Source organism: Mus caroli, unplaced genomic scaffold (genome assembly GCF_978045245.1).
Source record: "Mus caroli unplaced genomic scaffold, Mus_caroli_1 scaffold_20, whole genome shotgun sequence".
Lineage (NCBI taxonomy): Eukaryota > Metazoa > Chordata > Mammalia > Rodentia > Muridae > Mus > Mus caroli.
The window spans coordinates 49,778,820-49,796,765 of NW_028227275.1; the positions used below are offsets into that span (position 1 = coordinate 49,778,820).

The 17,946-nt window shown below is 43.5% G+C and overlaps 2 pseudogenes; both read right to left on the bottom strand.

The window, feature by feature from the left end:
* Nucleotides 1-10,027: 10,027 nt before the first annotated feature.
* Nucleotides 10,028-10,915, bottom strand: LOC110285526 (tubulin alpha-4A chain pseudogene; annotated as a pseudogene).
* Nucleotides 10,916-10,965: 50 nt separating this feature from the next.
* LOC147000168 (tubulin alpha-4A chain pseudogene) lies at nucleotides 10,966-11,370 on the bottom strand (annotated as a pseudogene).
* Between the last annotated feature and the right edge of the window lie 6,576 nt (nucleotides 11,371-17,946).

The following is a 17,946-nucleotide window of genomic DNA, read 5'->3' on the forward strand; positions in this document are numbered from 1 at the left end:
CCAGTGTTGACTGAAGTCCGTCTGTTAAAGTGCTGGCTTCCTTTATAATCATACTGCTAACCACTTCTCTGGCCTATTTTGTTCCAGACATGCACATCCATTGTGTTGTGCTCCTTCTTACCTTTGTACATCATGACACTTCTTGCCAAGGATACTCTTCCAAATATCCTCAGGGCTCCTCCCTTCTTTCACATGTCTATAGAAAGGGACAATTTGAGAGGAGCCTCCCAGTCCACTCCATATGTGACAGCCTTGCCCTGACACCAACCACACCTGCTGTGACTCATCACTCTCTGGCATACTGTCTGTTGGTTATTCTGTTTTGTCTGCTAGAATATCTGCTCCAAGGAGATGGGGTTTTGTCTATTTATCTCATGGGTATATGTGGCTTGAATGTCAAGTTAATGAACATGTACAAGGAACAGGCTCTAAAGTCCTTTTCATGTTTTCAGGGAATATTGATGTTTTGTGAGGTGAGAGCATGGGTTATCTATAGGGATACACTGGATAGCATCTATCGTGGCCCCGTGCCTTATGTTGCATATGTGGTTCCATGTTTTTGTGGGTGTTGTATGGACCGGTCTCAGTTCTTGAGAATGCATGCAGGGAGAGCAATGGAATGAAGTTATAAGGGTGTAACTTTCTTCTTGCTTCCAGCTGTCCAGTTGTGTGCTACTTTATGGGGAAAACCCACATGGTAAGAGAGTGAGAGACGGCACTAACTGGTATTCAGAGATAGGGGGAAATACTCTCAACTCTTCCTCGTTACTTCCATATGTCTGCGGTCTAAACCGTGCAACCTGTGACTGTGCTAAGTATGTTCTATGGCAAGGCTACATTAAAGTTACACATAGAGGTAAGGTTGCCAATGAGCTGATTTTAAGATAGAAAGAACTCTGATATACCTGGTGAGTCCAGTGTAGTCATAAGGGTCATTGCAAGTGAAAGAGACAAGCCAGGGAATCTGAGTCAGAGGAGACATGACCATGACAGTGAGGCTAGAGTGGCAGAACAGCCAGCCTTGAGGATGGAATGCACTGTGAATCTTGGAATGCAGTCTGTCCAGGTGTTGAACACAGCCTTGTAACATTTTGATTTCAGCCCCGTGAGACCTATTAGGGATACCAGACTTCTAGAACTGTAAAATAACAAATCTGTTTGAAGCTCACAAATTCTCAGTAATCAGGTACAGCATTAAGGATCTAATTTAGGACTAAGAACCCAGAATGATGCTGACCTTGGGTTGCAGAGCCTGTGTGTGAGCTTCCTGAAATGATTCCAAGCTCTGCTGTGTGCCAGCTTTGTAAATACACTCTCCTGTAGCCTGTCAACTACATCCAGGGTTGCTGAAGTCTGGCTAGGACACAGCTGCCATGTTAGAAAATATCTCCTCCAGCAGAAAGCCCCCAAGCCACGCATTCCTTTGCTAATACACTTGACAGACCTTGGCTGACTCATCACTGGTGTATTTATTTGCTGTTTGTTTTCCCATACCTACCATTTTGTGCCGCAGTGCCTTCTTGACTGATTCTGGACACCTGTTTGGTCTTTTTGTGGTGCTTTTTTTCTTCTCTGAAGGAATCAGATTTCTTGTAAGAACCCCAGGCTTTAGGAGTTTTTCAAATGACAAGTGTGGCCACTTGGTTTTTCAGTCAGCAGTGCTGTAACATCGCTTTTGCTAAGCCACAGGCTGGGACAAACTCCATTTTCTGTTAAAATTTCTTTTTTACATTTGCCTTTTATTGATTCATTGTGAGTTTCACATCATGCACCCAATTCCACTCATCTCCCCATCCCTCTGCCCTCTGCCCTTGCAGCTTCCTCCTCAAAAGAAAATAAAAATAAACAAAAACCAAAACAAAGCATTAAAAAATCTCATTGTGGAAGCTGTGGTGTATCACAGTGTGTCCCACGGTACACCCTTTTGTCCGCACATCTTTACTTGCAAATGTTCATTGCAATGAGATGCTGGTTTGATGCTGGCTTCTGAAATACCATCAATACTGGATCTTCACTAGGATTCTTCTAAGATATCCTGTTGCTGCCCTATGTCATGGAAATTCTGCAGCTTTGGATCTGCAGGACCAGCCCTTTTACCAACCCTCCAGCAGTTCATAGATGAGGTAGAGGTTGGGGTGTCCCAACTCCAAGCTCTGGGTCTGGGCTAGATGGTAGCTAAGTTGGTGAGTCTGCCAGCTCCCCATCAACTGCTCCACCAGGGTGAGCCCTCCAGGACTGCCCAGGTTAGCTCACCCAATGATGCAGCAAGCAAAGGGCAGGGTCAGTGCTCCTGCTCTCATATCTTCAGGGTGGCTCACCCTCGCCCATGCCACCGGAGCCAGCCAGCCCTATTATGCTGCCCAGTCGAGCTATGGAGCCTACTCTCCTGAATGCTGCAGCCAGTGAGGGGCTGGGACAGCTCTCCTGCTTTCATGACCCCAGAGCAAGCTATTATGACAGCTGCAGGTGGTAAGGGTTGGGAGGGGGTGCATGCACATGCCACCTCAAGGCCAACTCTCCCTTGCTCATGTCCTTGGGGCTGGTTCACCGCATCCCACCACCAGGACCAGCTCTACTGTGCTACCTATGTGAATTCAGGACCTGCTCTCCTGAGTGCTGCAGCCAGTGAGGGGCAGGACCAGCTCTGCACAGCCCTTGGACATCAACACTGTCCCAGGCAGCAGCCCAGCCCAGAGACATCCACATGGTCTTTAGTGGTAATATGGGCTACAGACATTGACACAGACCCCTGCTGCTGTATCACCATGGCCCTCAGCAGCAGCATGGGTGGCTAAGATTTCACTATGGCCTCAAGAGGCTAGATCCCATTGTTGTCTAGACCTGAGGCCATCTAATTCCCTTGGACAATAAGTCAGGGCAGAGTTTGATATTGAGAGTGGAGGGTCAGTATTATAAGATAGTATGTGGCTCAGTCTCTATGAGGCAGGGCCTCTAGTATAGGAGAGGAATTTAAGGTTATCATAAAGAAAACAAGAGCCATATGGAAACATGACTAAAATATTGTAATCCTGCATGTGAAGGTAGAACTACTACTGTAAGTGCCCATTCTGTACCATGGCATCTTTTTCTATTTATTTATTTATTTATTTATTTATTTATTTATTTATCACTTTACATCCCAATTGCAACCCCCTCCTTCCAATACCTCCATCACACAGCCCCTCCCCATTTCCCCTTCTCCCATGGGTAACAACCTGCCTTGGCACATCAAGTCACCCCAGGACTAGGCACATCCTCTCCTACTGAGGCCAGACAAGGCAACCAAACCAGGGAAAGGGGATCCAAAGGCAGTCAACAAAGCCAGAGACAGCCTTCAGTCTAATTGTTTGGGAACCCACATGAAGACCAAGCTGCACATTTACAAATGTGTAGGGGGCGTCTAGGTATAGCCCATGAATGTTCTTTGGTTGGTGGTTTAGTCTTTGTGAGCCTTCATGGGCCCATGTTACCATCAATAGGTCAAAACAACAGCTTAAAAAAATAGCAAAAAATCCTCACCAAACCTATTATTCAACAGAGAACTAATATTCCAAATATATAAAGAACTCAAGAAGTTAGACACACACAAGAAAACCCAAAATAACCCAATTAAAATGGGGTACAAAGCTAAACAGAAAGTTCTCTACAGAGGAATCTCAAATGGCCAAGAAGCACCTAACGAAAGGTTCAACATTGTTAGTCATCAGGAAATGCAAATCAAAACGACTCTGAGATTCTATCTTATCTAACAAAATGTTCAACATTGTTAGTCATCAGGGAAATGCAAATCAAAACAACTCTGAGATTTTATCTTATATCCACTAGAATGGCTAAGGTAAAAAACACAAGTGACAGCTGAATACTCTATTTAATTTTTATTGGATATTTTCTTTATTTACATTTCAAATGTTATCCCCTTTCCTGGTCCCAGAAACACCCTATCACATCCTCCCTCCTCCTGCTTCTATGAGGGTGTTCCTCCACCCACCCACCCACTCCCACCATCTCCTCCTTGATTTCCCTATACTGGGGCATCTATTGAGCCTTCCTATGACCAAGGACCTTTCCTTCCATTGACGAATGACAAGGCCATCCTCTGCTACATATGCAGCTGGAGCCATGTGTACTCCTTTATTGATGGCTTAGTCCCTGGGAGTTTTGGGGCATCTGGTTGGTTGATATTGTTGTTCTTCCTATGGGGTTGCAAACAGCTTCAACTCCTTCAGTCCCTTCTCTAACTCCTCTATTAGAGACCCTATGCTCAGTTCAATGGTTGGCTGCTAACATCCGCCTCTGTATTTGTAAGGCGCTGGCAGGACCTCTCAGGAGACAGTCATATCAGGCTCCTTTTAGCATGAGCTTTTTGGCATCCACAATAGTGTCTGATTTGGTAACTGTATATGGGAGGAATCCCCAGGTGGGACAGTCTCTGTGTGGCCTTTCCTTTAGTCTCTGTTCTACATTTTATCTCCATATTTGCTCCTGAGAGTATTTTGTTCTCCTAAGAAGGACCAAAGTATCCACACTTTGGTCTTCCTTCTTCTTGACCTTCATGTGGTCTGTGAATTATATCCTGGTTATTTGGAGCTTTTGGGCTAGGATCCACTTATCACTGAGTGCATACCATGTGTTTTCTTTTGCGATTGGGTTACTGTTGGGACCGGCCTGTGGCTCTCATGTCCAGGTTCAAGCCTGAAAGGCATCTTGGAACTGAAAGAAAAGAGGGAGCTTAGGTGGGTTGAGAAATAATGGAACCAAGACAACTAGTCTGCTCAAGGTTCAAATTTTTAATGGCGGACACGCTTTATAAAAGAGGGGGTAAAGTCTATTCCCGCCAATTCATCCTTGGAGCCTGGAACCAGCTGCAGGTGATGACGTGCAGGATAGGGCATAGTCTCCAGAATAGCTCCGGGGGGGGGGGGGCTCTCAGAAGGTAGCAGTACCTTGAAGAGGAACAACAACTGTGGCTCAACAATAGAGTGATCTAGGGAGGAAGGCTCCACCCTAGAAAATCTCCCTAGTGGCAGCAAGGTCAAGTTCTGGCTCAGCCTGCTTCAGGCTTCTGGGTGACTACAGGTTACCTCACTCAGGGTGATATTTTCTAGTTCTATCCATTTGCCTAAGAACTTCATGAATTCATCGTTTTTAATAGCCGAGTAATACTCCATTATGTAAATGTACCACATTTTCTGTATCCATTCCTCTGTTGAAGGACATCTGGGTTCTTTCCAGCTTCTGGCTATTATAAATAAGGCTGCTATGAACATAGCAGAGCATGTGTCCTTATTATATGTTGGAGCATCTTCTGGGTATATGCCCAGGAGTGGTATAGCTGGGTCCTCAGGTAATTCTACGTCCAATTTTCTAAGGAACTGCCAAACTGATTTCCAGAGTGATTGTACCAGCTTGCATTCCCACCAACAATGGAGGAGTGTTCCTCTTTCTCCACATCCTCGCCAGCATCTGCTTATTGAGAAATGAAAATAGACAAAGAACCAGCGGGATCCCAGGGAGACAGGTGGAAGAGGGATGGTTCTGTCCCTCAAACTGTGGGCTAATCTTAATGTTTGAGCTTCATACTTCCACAGTTCTTCACAGCAACTCTTTTCTCTGTACTCACTGCTTGTGTGAAGTCAGCATAACTGACTTGCAACCATATCTCAGAGATCTTGGTCACTGAACAAGTGCATGGTTGATGTCATTGGCTGCTGCTGCAGTACTAGACCTATGCACATGTTACACATGTAATATGCCCTCATATTTCCCATTTGTCCACATTGTACACAAACAATGGAGAAGCTAGATCAGAACATAGTTTAACTTGTTTCACTTCCTTTCTAATTACTTCAGATCTTAAAAAAGGGACCAAACATAGCCTTTTGTTCAGTAGTTTGTTTGTTTGTTTGTTTGTTTATTAGAGAGAGAAGGAGACTCTCTTACAGGGGTTGTGACAAACGAAAAGGAAGGCAGGAGCCCAATCTCTACACAGAGGCCTACTGGCCAGGGTCTGAGCTGGTTAGTATTTCTTCCAGCAAACTTCTGGATTTTCTCCATTTTGGACAACATAATTTCTGACTTCTGTAAGAAGAAGAAAGGGAACTGAGTCAGATCATCTGGCCAAAGGACAGACAAAATCATAAGTACAATTCCTCCAACTCCTTTGCTTCATTTTTCTCATACACAAATGCTCTGGATCTTTTCGGCACATTTCTTCTTTACCTTGCCTCAGAGGTGGAGGTGGCCAAACCTCTTCTGGCAGACATAATTTCTTATAGCAAGGCCTGAGGAGCTGGGTAAGTGCTTGTGGGGATATTCATGCAGAATCTCCTGACCTTTCCTGAGGGAATGCTTGGTTCACTCCTGCCTTGGGTTTGCATTTGCATTCTTTTCCCAGAACCAGAAAAAGAAAGCTTGGGTCTTTCAGAGGGCAGTCATGATAGGTCCCTTTCTATGAGCACTCCATAGTCTTAGTAATAGTGTCAGGCCTTGGGACCTCTCCTTGAGCTGGATCCCACTTTGGGCCTGTCTCTGGATCTTCTTTTCCTCAGGCTCCTCTCCATTTCCATCCTGGTAATTCTATCAGACAGAAACAATTATGGGTCAGAGGTGTGACTGTGGGAGGACAACCCCATCCCTCACTTGATCTCGTGTCTTCCTGCTGGAGGTGGGCTCTATAAGTTCCCTATCCCTACTGTTGGGCATTTCATCAAAGGTCCCTCCCTATAAGTTCTGGGAGTCTCTCACCTCCCAGGTCTCTGGTGCATTCTTGGGGGAGTCTCCTCAACCTCCTATTTCCTCAAGTTGCCTGTTTACATTCTTTCTGCTGGCCCTCAGGGCTTCAGTTCTTTTTCCTCACCCAATATCAATCAGGTTTCACTCTACCCCTACTGCCCCTCCCCCCCCCATTCCTCATTCCCTCTCAAGTCCCTCCCTCCCTCCGCACTTGTGGTTGCTTTCTTCTCTCTCCCAAGTGTGACTGAGGCATCCTCACTTGGGCACTTCAGCTTCTTGAGCCTTTTGAATTCTGTGGACTGTATCTTGTGTATTCTATATGGGTTTTTTCTTTTTTCTTTATTTTTCTTTTTGGCTAATATTTGAAAGGAAATAAAACTTGAGACCTGTGATTCATGTAATTTATGTCAAATCAAAGAGTTTTTTGTGAGCTTTGAAACCTCAGGCTGAGAACATAGCAGAACAGGCCAGCACAGGCCCGGGCAGGCCTGTTGTTAAGACATTACTGAGGCTGCTTAGAAATAAAGATAAAGAGAATGACATGCTGGACATGCCGACTGGCCCGGCACCTCCCTATCTCCCACCCTTCTGACCCAAGTTAAATGTTAACAGGCTGCTAATGTTTAAATGGACCAATCATGTGAAACTGTGCCAATTCCTCCCTGCTGATGTTTAAATGAACCAATCATGTGAAACCACGCCAATTCCTCCCCCAGCCCCACCCCTTTTCTATAAAAACCCCTAGCTTCCAAGCCTCGGAGTCGAATCCACTGTCCCCTGTGGGAGATATGTGTCGGCCCGGAGCTCCGTCATTAAACTACCTCATGCTTTTACATCAAGATGGTTGTCTGTTCGTGATTCTTGGGTGCACGCCAAATTGGGAATTGAGTGGGGGTTTCCCCACTAGGTTCTTTCATAGTCACTTATTAGTGAGTACATACTATGCATGTCCTTTTGGGTCTGAGTTACCTCACTCAGGATGATATTTTCTAGTTCCATCCATTTGCCTGCAAATGTCAGGATGCAGTTATTTGCACCCAACCAATGGACAGAAGCATCTGACCCCTGTTGTTGAATTAGGGAAGGCTAAAAGAAGCTGAGGAGAAGGACTTCTGAAGGAGGATCAGCAGTCTTAATTAATCTGGACCCTGGAGATCTTTCAAACACTGGACCATCAAACAGACAGCATACACCAGCTGATATGAGGCTCCCAACACACATACAGTAGAGGACTTCCAGGTCTGTGTCCATTCAGAGATGAAGCACCTAACCCTCAGAGACTGGAGGCCCCAGGGAGTTTAGAGGTCAGGTGGGGTGGGTGGTGGGGGCATTCACGTGGAGACAGGGGAGTAGGGAAGAGATATGAGATGTGGAACAGTGGAGGGTGGATTAGGAGGTGGGGGGATTAAAATATGGAGTATAAAAATGAATTACAAATAAAATTAAATAGAAAAAAAGCTTGGACTATGATTTACTCTTGTTTGTTTCTGAGGATCGTGGGAGTAGAATAGATCACTACTCCTCTGTTTGTTAATAATAGTGATGCAGTTGAGTCAACACAAGGCCCTGGTCCAGGTACATCAGCTAACATCTGGATGTTTCGTTCTGATGGGAACTTAGTTCTGACAACAATCTGCCCACCAACTTGTTCCAAATAACAGCTAGATGATTATCAAAAGGATAGAAAGGTCTTGTTGGATTGCTAGTTTCAAGACCTAATAGGAACTTTCGGAGGTGAGCCAAGCTAGGATGAGGAACTGGCTTAGGTTACTAATTTGCTGAGAGCTCTGGACATTAGAGGAATTAGATCTGATTAGGATATGGGGAGATGGTTGGTACCAATAATTAAATCAGAATTTCCTGGGTATGTAGTCTATCATCTCTCTATACTGCAACTGCAATTACTACCAACCACCCTCACTTGGTTATGCACCAGTGTGCTGTATTAGATATTAACTGCTTGCTGAAGCTATGTTTTCTCTTTCTTGATACAGTTCATGGGTTAGCAGGAAACTGGAGACTGGGAAGGAGGAAAGTACAGTGTGTACATTATTGTTAAACGCAGGAAGTTCCTAAAAGAAACTGTATGTGAGAAAATGAATGGAAAACCTTTTCAGCTGTGAAAAAAATAGATGTGTAAATAAAGGGCCTGGGTTGTCTCAGTGTGTGACTTGCACTTCTTGGTCCAAGTCTTCTTCCCCCATTCCACACATTCTCCTTCAGGTTCTGACCCCTACCCGGGCTCCACTCTGGCACAGTGGCTTGCCCCCAGTAGACTCTGTCATTGTGTTTCACCTTTATGCCCCAAACAAAAGTGGTGTAGAGGCCCCATGAGCCCTGCTCCATTGTAAAGCTGTGCGAGACAAAAAAAAGGATTTTCAGGAACTTATATCCTCAGATCTATTCCTTAGACATTGTTGAACCCGAGACTCACTTGACAATATTTCAAAAATATAGGTTTTCTACTTCTATCCTCAAATAACTGGATTCTCAGACCTGATCTAGAGGCCAGGAATCTGAGTGTTTTATAAAAACTCAGGGAGATTCTGATGCAGGCACCCATGTTAAGTTGGAGACAGGATGAGTATTGTTTTTACCCATCTGATCAGCATACTTCAGAAGGCACCAGATTTCACCTGAGTTAGTAGGAGAAAGAGTTAGCTTCATGTCCTAGAGTCTATAAATCAGTGGATTATTTTCCTTTTTGATAGAAGATCAAATATAAACAATTATATATTTAATGTTATTCACTGAAAAATGACCATGTCTATTTGACATTCCTCTGTCATAGTCCTACTTCTTCTTGGAAGCCATGGAATCAGCTCTTATAGTATTTATAATTATATGTGAGTATGCAATGATTCTTGCTTTCTCTATAACACTGTCCATCTTGTTACTAATAAGTGTCAACCTGTTTATTTGAGGAGCCAAATAAATTCCTGTTTTTAGGAGCACAGTCAATATCTTAATATTTATCTCCCTAGGCCAAGGACTCTGACTTAGGGAGACGTGGGTCTTCTGAGAGTGGAGCGTGGATATGCTGAGCTCCTCTTGGAAATTCCCATTTAAACATCAAGTTTGAGCATAGTCAAAGTTATGATGAGGTTCTTCACTATGTTTTTCTGGTTTTCTGAGGACTCCGTGATGCATAGGTAGTGAAGAATTTCTCCTCCAGACATTACTGTGTGACTTAGGAAGATTTATTTATTTATTTATTTATTTATTTAATGCAAGGAGACTGTTTATTTCGAAAGGAGTTTGCAATAAACACAGTGAACAGGCTCCAAGTAGCGGTCTACTCTTCTCCCTTGTCCTTGTCCTCATAGGAGTCGATGCCTACTTCCTCATAATCTTTTTCCAGGGCAGCCATATCCTCTCGAGCCTCAGAGAACTCCCCCTCCTCCATTCCCTCACCCACATACCAGTGTACAAAAGTCCTCTTGGCATACATCAAGTCAAACTTGTGGTCCAGACGGGCCCAGGCTTCAGCAATGGCGGTTGTGTTGCTCAGCATGCACACAGCACGCTGCACCTTGGCCAGGTCACCCCCAGGCACCACAGTGGGTGGCTGGTAGTTGATGCCAACCTTAAAGCCTGTGGGGCACCAGTCCACAAACTGGATGCTGCGCTTCGTCTTGATGGCAGCTATGGCAGCATTCACATCTTTGGGCACCACATCTCCACGGTACAGCAGGCAGCAGGCCATGTACTTGCCGTGCCGAGGGTCACATTTTACCATCTGGTTGGCAGGCTCAAAACAGGCATTGGTGATCTCTGCCACTGACAGCTGCTCATGGTAGGCCTTCTCTGCAGAAATGACTGGTGCATAGGTAGCCAAGGGGAAGTGGATGCGAAGGTAGGGCACCAGGTTGGTCTGGAACTCTCTCAGGTCCACATTGAGGGCCCCATCAAAGCGCAAGGAAGCTGTGATGGAGGAGACAATTTGGCTGATGAGGCAGTTGAGGTTGGTATAGGTTGGGCGCTCAATATCTAGGTTACGGTGGCAGATATCATAAATGGCTTCGTTGTCCACCATGAAGGCACAGTCTGAGTGTTCCAGGGTGGTATGGGTGGTCAGGATGGAGTTGTAGGGCTCCACTACAGCAGTGGACACTTGGGGGGCTGAGTAGATGGAGAATTCCAGCTTGGACTTTTTGCCATAGTCAACAGAAAGCCGCTCCATCAGCAGAGAGGTGAAGCCAGAGCCGGTGCCCCCTCCAAATCTGTGGAATACTAGGAAGCCCTGAAGTCCTGTGCACTGATCTGATTGCGGATCCGGTCCAGCACTGGGTCGATGATCTCCTTGCCAATGGTGTAGTGACCACGGGCATAGTTGTTGGCCGCATCTTCTTTCCCAGTAATAAGCTGCTCTGGGTGGAAGGGCTGGCGGTATGGGCCATTTCGGATCTCATCGATTACAGTAGGCTCCAGGTCCACAAAGACTGCCCGAGGCACATGTTTTCCAGCTCCAGTTTCACAGAAGAAGGTGGTGAAGGAGTCGTCCCCTCCACCAATGGTCTTATCGCTGGGCATCTGCCCATCAGGCTGAATCCCATGTTCCAGACAGTAGAGCTCCCAGCAGGCATTGCCCATCTGGACATCTGCCTGCCCCACATGGACTGAAATGCACTCGCGCATGATGAGTTTGGGCTGTATGTCTCAGGTAGAGTCGGGGTCACGGGTCTCGGTGAGATCTCAGGAAGTTTTATTTATTGAAGTTTTGCTGAAGGAAAGGTAGAGCCCTGGAATTCATTAATCCCTTAAGGTGGAAACTAGTTTACTACTAATTACATATAATAAATACCTTAAAGTTTGGTAATATTCAGACATACTCAGATACACTCTCATTCTCTTCCTGTGCTTTCTCTATTCCATCTAGGAAGACAGGACCATGTGGTGCAGTGAAATTGGAATGCATGTCACTGATATTCACAGAGCCATGGACAGAGGTCTATAAAGATAAGGGAGTCACAACCGTAATCATTTGAATGGTGATGTTGAAGCCACCTGGAAGAGAATAAAAGGCAGAGAGAAACATTCAAAATAATAAAAATGTCAGAGATTGTATGCCTACTTACTCTACCAAAGAACTCTTTCTTTATGCAGAGATGACTTGCTAGATAAAGCAAATGTCACCAATCAAGAGGCAGGTCTGCTACTACTTAAAGTAGAAACAAAAACAGAGACACACTGACTCTCTTGGATGCTCATTGGGCTCAACTTGCACATGTTGTGTAATTCTATTACTCCACTACCCTTTTCATCTTTTTCTTACATAGGCCCTTGACATCTGTTGCTGTCTATGTCTCTGTCTGTCTCTCCTTTCTCTTTCCTTCCTCTTCTTGTCTCCACCTCTGACTCTCTGTCTCCTGTGTTTCTCTCTCATCCTCCTCTTTTTCCTGCTTCTTCATTTTGTCTTGGTATACCTCCAGTAATGCTTGCCTTTTCTCTCCATTTTGCTTGGCATTTACTGAGAACATGTTATATAGCTCATGAAAACCTGTAGTGGGCACTATCACCATCCCCAGCCTTTTCATTGAAAAAGTGAAACTTTGACATTAAACATTGAACTCATCTTCCCTATCTCTATTAGCTTATTCAGTAATGACCACAGATAAAAGGAAGTTTCTCCCTTATACCTCACTGCAAATACTTTACTTGAACAGATGATTTATGCTACATTTCTCATAGAATACTGCCATGTGCCTTCCATACAGATATTTTATGTTCTGCTGAGTTTACAGTATGAATGAATAATGAAAAGTCAGCAACAGGATGCTCACCTTCTAGGTAATGGTCATGATGCTCTGATTTATATATCCAACAATTAGAAGACACTCCTTTAATGATAGTCTACCTATATCACCAGAGTTGGAAACAAATCGATCTCTACATCCCAAAGAATAACTATTCAGCTGGTTCCAATTCCTGGTGATGTAATGAGAGCTGAATTTCCCCAGGAAGATCTACACTTTATTTAGGGGCTTATTTTGGGTTGCCACAGACACCTCCATCCCACATGGGTGGTCTGCTTAAAGGTAGCTTTAGTGCTTATACCTAAGCCAGGAGCACATGCACCATATTTGTTAACATGCACATAGGTCTTTCCAGAAGGGCAGGTAGAACCTAAGCTGTATAAGTTGATGCATTGAATATTTCCTGAGAAATGTTCTTGAGAAGGCTACACCCAACCAACTCAATTTGAACACTGATGTACTGGTGTCATCTTAGATAATTAATGAATCTTTCCTAACATCAAGAAGCTTATAGTTAGTTTGGATGAAGATATGGGAAACATTTTACCATATCACTAGCCTTCCCAGTAGCACAGGTGTCTCTGTAACAAGTTCAGGGAGGTACCTGGCTTAGAGGCAGTGCTTACTAACTATGGCTAACAGCCAAAGCATAGTAGGAGTCCTGGGATGAACTCTCTGATAAAGGGCTCCACTGGCATGACTTTTCCAAAGAGAGCGGGAGCTCGTCAGTACTTAGTGAGGCCCAGGGGAGGTTTCACTGGAGAAGGGGATACTTGAGATAGACTTTGATAGGATGATGGAACTTTGTCAGGTGAGAAGAGGGGAACTCATTATTTAGGGGCCACCATACAAGAAAAGGCCCAAGGAAGGAATGACAGGTAGTGAGATGGACAGAGAGTAATAATAGTATTTGCATTTTAATAAAGTACGAGGGCTTCTTTGTCCAGGAGGCCTGGCACAGAGAGAACTCTCAGCACAACTGTGGAAGAACAGGATGGATTAGACAGGCCATGTTGCAAGTGCTCAAATTGGGGTGGCATCATTTGACCACCAGGGCAGAGCATAATGTTATGCCAATCAGCACCTCCCCACTCAGCAAAGGAACGTTCAGCTGAAGGGCCAAAATAATGAGGTTTCAAAAGTTAGGACCATATCAGCCTGGGAAAGAGAAGAGCTGGAGCCATTCATGGTGAACATGTTACTCTTTAGCTTTGCAGGGGGATAAGCAGAGCTCCTCAAAGTTTCTTGCAGTTTTTTCCACTCCAGTTAGTTCATGAGCATTTTTGACATATTAAGTACAAAGCAAGACTGATCATATTACACCTTTTAAAAAGGTGTATTGAAAAGGGGTCTATGCTCCTATTGATAGCTCTGCACCCATGCCCCTGCATGCAATGCAGTGAAACACATTGCATCATAAACAGACAGAAAAGGTATGAAAGAAGAACTGGGTGTAAAGAGGAAGGAGATAAGAGCTGAGCAGTGGGGTGACACAAAAGGCCAATGTGAAATCAATGATCAAAATACATTGTATACATGTATTTAAATGTCATAGTGAAATCTGTTAGAATGAAGAGAATTCTCAATCTTATTGTATATTAATATCACCCGAGGGTCTTTAAACAATCTCTAAACCCATTTCCCCTTCAGTTTCTGTAGGAACTGAGTATAGAGTAGTCTGTATGAAGCGTGGATGTTAGTGTTTGCTGCAAGCTCCTTCAGGTGACTCAGATGTGCAGCAAGAATCAGAAACTACTGTTCTGAGTCCAGAGGTAGCAAACAATCTCGAACCCCTGCTTATGTTGCATGCTGCATCGTGTAACTTTCCCCAGGATTCTATGCTGCCCATGCTGTTCACCTCAGCCATAAAGGACCAACACCATTTCATGTTTTCAGTCTCTGTCATTGCTGTCCTTTCTCTCATGCAAGTTCTTTCATCCCAAGCCAATCTGGCAAACATCTTCATGTTAAGAACTTACTGTACTTTTCCTATAATCTTTCCTTGCTTGGTTGTTTTATCTGTCCCTATCAAGTTCAGGGAATCATTGAGTGAAAGCAGAATTCAGGAGCCACACCCCAAGGAACACATGTGGAGAAGTGTAGATGTTGAGCGTGAGTCTTGGGAACAAGTTCAAGGCTCATTCATTCTCATTGCTACCACTTTCTGACTTATAAATTAACCAGTAGCATTCTGACTCATGCTCCTGGGGATCCCAGTTCTTTCCTGTACATGTGCATTGATGGTATAATAGTACGCAACTTCTAGCTTCTGACACTCCCACCAGCACTTATTGTTTCTGTGACAATAATCTAAGGGGGAGGGCAGAAGAAGGCACAGAGCAATGGTGATTGGTAGAATGGGGAATTGCATGCAATGGAGAAAGGTAGGTTCAGCAGTCTTCCAAGCTCTACAAGGAGACTGTAGCTGGGGAAAGCATCCTAGAAGCATTGCAGCAGTGAAACCTAAGAGTAAGAGAGTGTGATTCAGGCATGGGAGGGGAATAATTGCAAACGACAATTAATATACGACACACATAATGCACACTAGGATCAAGAGGCCCTGACAATGCTTTTCTCCATGATCCTTTCCTCTGCTTCCTGGCTCATCTGCGTAACTTCTGTGCTATATTCATTTCCAATGAGACCACTTCCTTTCATATTAACCACAGCCTTATGTACCAGTGACATTAGGAAAAAAAAATCAACGGTATATGTATAGTTTTCATCTGCTTTTTTCTGCCCTTTTTTAAAATAAAAGGACCTTTTTACACAAGTGAATCAAGTCAGCCATTACACTAGTGGCTGTCAGGGAACAGAACAGTGCACTGAGGGATTTTCTGGGATGTGAAAATTTCAGGGATAACAGAGGGACAGGTGTGGAATAACTGGGATGGTTGCTGAAGGCAATTGGTGATGGGAGAGGATTTCTAGAACTAGCAGCCTCAAATATCTAAAAATTCATTCCAAGTGTTTATATTTCCTGTATTTCCTATTATATAATTTATATTATGAACATAAAACCTCATAACTTACATGGGCTTCTAAATATGTACAAATGACCTGTCTTATAGTTTTAGATTCCAGTTGTTCTCATTTCCCCCATTTCTGCAGCCTTTCAGCCATACCGACAGAGAAATTGAGAAGACTAAGGGTAATTAAATCAAACAAAATGCATTTGCACCTGGTCGGTCTGACACACTGGTTAAAAAAATGGCTCTTAATAGGCTTGTTGTTCAGGGGTGATTGTCTAGAGGCTTCCCATTGGGTCATGTCAAGGATCCGAAGGGAAGCCTCTAGAACTGCCAGGCTGATTCCAATCAAATTTATGAAATGTACCATCCAGAAGGAGAGGCATATGTTATGTCTCTTAGCCTTTCTGGTAGACAGAGGCTCTTTCCACCTTTTCAGCTAGGTTCTTTTATCCACTTTTCATAACTTAATTGGCTCAGTACTGAGGAAATGAAGACCAAAGTTCTATACTGTGTTGGTGATTGCACAGTTTAGACAAGATTTAAGATCATTATCACTCAGCACTGAGAATCCTCCAGTGTTAGCTCAGTGTTACCCCAAAGTCAGGGTCAAGGACAGAGAGAAGATCCATTTTCACTAAGAAGTAAAAGAGATCTAGAGTTACCACTTTAAACCATTTCTCAGAGATAGACATTGTCTATAATTTTGAGATGTAATTCTACCATGTCCAGATCATTGTGTGGTTTAGTGTGATAGAAATGAGTCTGTGAGCCCTGGATTTAGTCAAATTTGCTGAAATATTTGCTTAAAAAATCTACTTATTTAGTTTTACTTAAAAATTTTGATGTTATTGTCTTTTTTCTTTTCTTTTCTTTTCTTTCTTTCTTTCATTTTTTTTTTTTTTGAGACAGGGTTTCTCTGTATATCTCTGGCTGTCCTGGAACTCACTTTGTAGACCAGGCTGGCCTTGAACTCAGAAATTCGCCTGCCTCTGCCTCCCAAGTGCTGGGATTAAAGGTGTGCGCCATCATGCCTGGCTTTGTCTTTTTTCTTTATTTTTTAAAAAAATCTATCATGGAGTCCAAATACATAAGAACCAGCACAGAGTAAGGACCATCCTGTCCTTAGCTATTAGAACATTTTCTCACTTGGCTAATTTGTCATAAAGTGTAGTTATGACACATATCATGTAGTTGGTTTAGAATAAGACGAATCAGTATGAGCCCCACGAAAGGCAGTTGATATGAAGATCTCAACTCTCCAGCAGGACCACTGAGGGCTTGCCTGGCTCAGCAATGCTGATGGCTTGGCTTGGTGATTGATAAGTAATGAGAGCTTCTTCAAGGTGCCCCAGCCTCTGTGATAGAAGTATATACTGAGCAATATCAAGAGGTGTGGTCAAAAATACCTCTCCAAATAATGTGCTGAATCAGAAAGAATGGAAAGGTCTACATGTGGAGAATGAGAAGATAATTTTTCTTTGCTTCCTAGTGTAAACTGAGGGCTTTGTTATAATTTGTGCCTCTCTATTAGCATTGATTCTCTTAGTGGTTAATTCTCTGTGTTGACTTGAATGGCCACAGAAAACCTAAGAGAAATGTTATTTTTTGATGTGCCTGTGCGGGTGTTTTCTCATGAGACTAGAATTTGAATCAATGGATTAAGTAATTTTTTTTCAGATATGATATTATATGGGGGATGAGCAGAAAAAGAACACTTTCCATTTTTCATAATTTTGCTTAAGTTGGGGTACCTTCTCATCATTGTAGTTCATTGAATGGGAATTCACACTATTGGATTCTCTGGCTCTCAGGTCTTCAATCTCAACTTTTTAAAAACATAGAATTTTGTCTTGTCCAACCTGTAAAATAGATTCAGGAAATACTTATTCAACACAAAATATCACAGAACAATCAAATTGCCATGGCAAATAAGCAATGTGGAGAGACTATTGGACTCATAAGGTGTTAAGAATTAATGTCTATCCCTGAACAAGACATTAATATCATCTTCTCTATGGCTCAGAGAACATCATGGAAGAGGGTCAGAATGCATGAGCTAGAAAATCAGCAGATGTGCTATTAAATGACAATGTGCAGAGAATAAGAGACTGAAGTACTCAGCTCTGAATGGGACATCTGCACCCTAGCCACCCCCTAAGAATCAGGGATAATTATGAACGATAGATGGGAAGATTGTAAGGGCTAGAGGTAGTGGATTTCTGGCAGTGAAACAATTTTGATCAAAATGATGGGACCATTTCCAGCATGTAATCATAGTAGTTATGACTGGATACTTAAGGCCTGCACCTGACCAAGCCAATCCAAATCCCAGCATGGGTAGGAGAAGGGCTCATGAAGTCCACCCTAACTGCACAGCTATTGAAAAAGTGCCACTTTTAAGAAGTCCAGACTCTAGAGTCTGCCTTTATCTTATCTTGGTATTTCTTAGCTTCCATATTAAATCCATTTACATTATTGGAAACTAG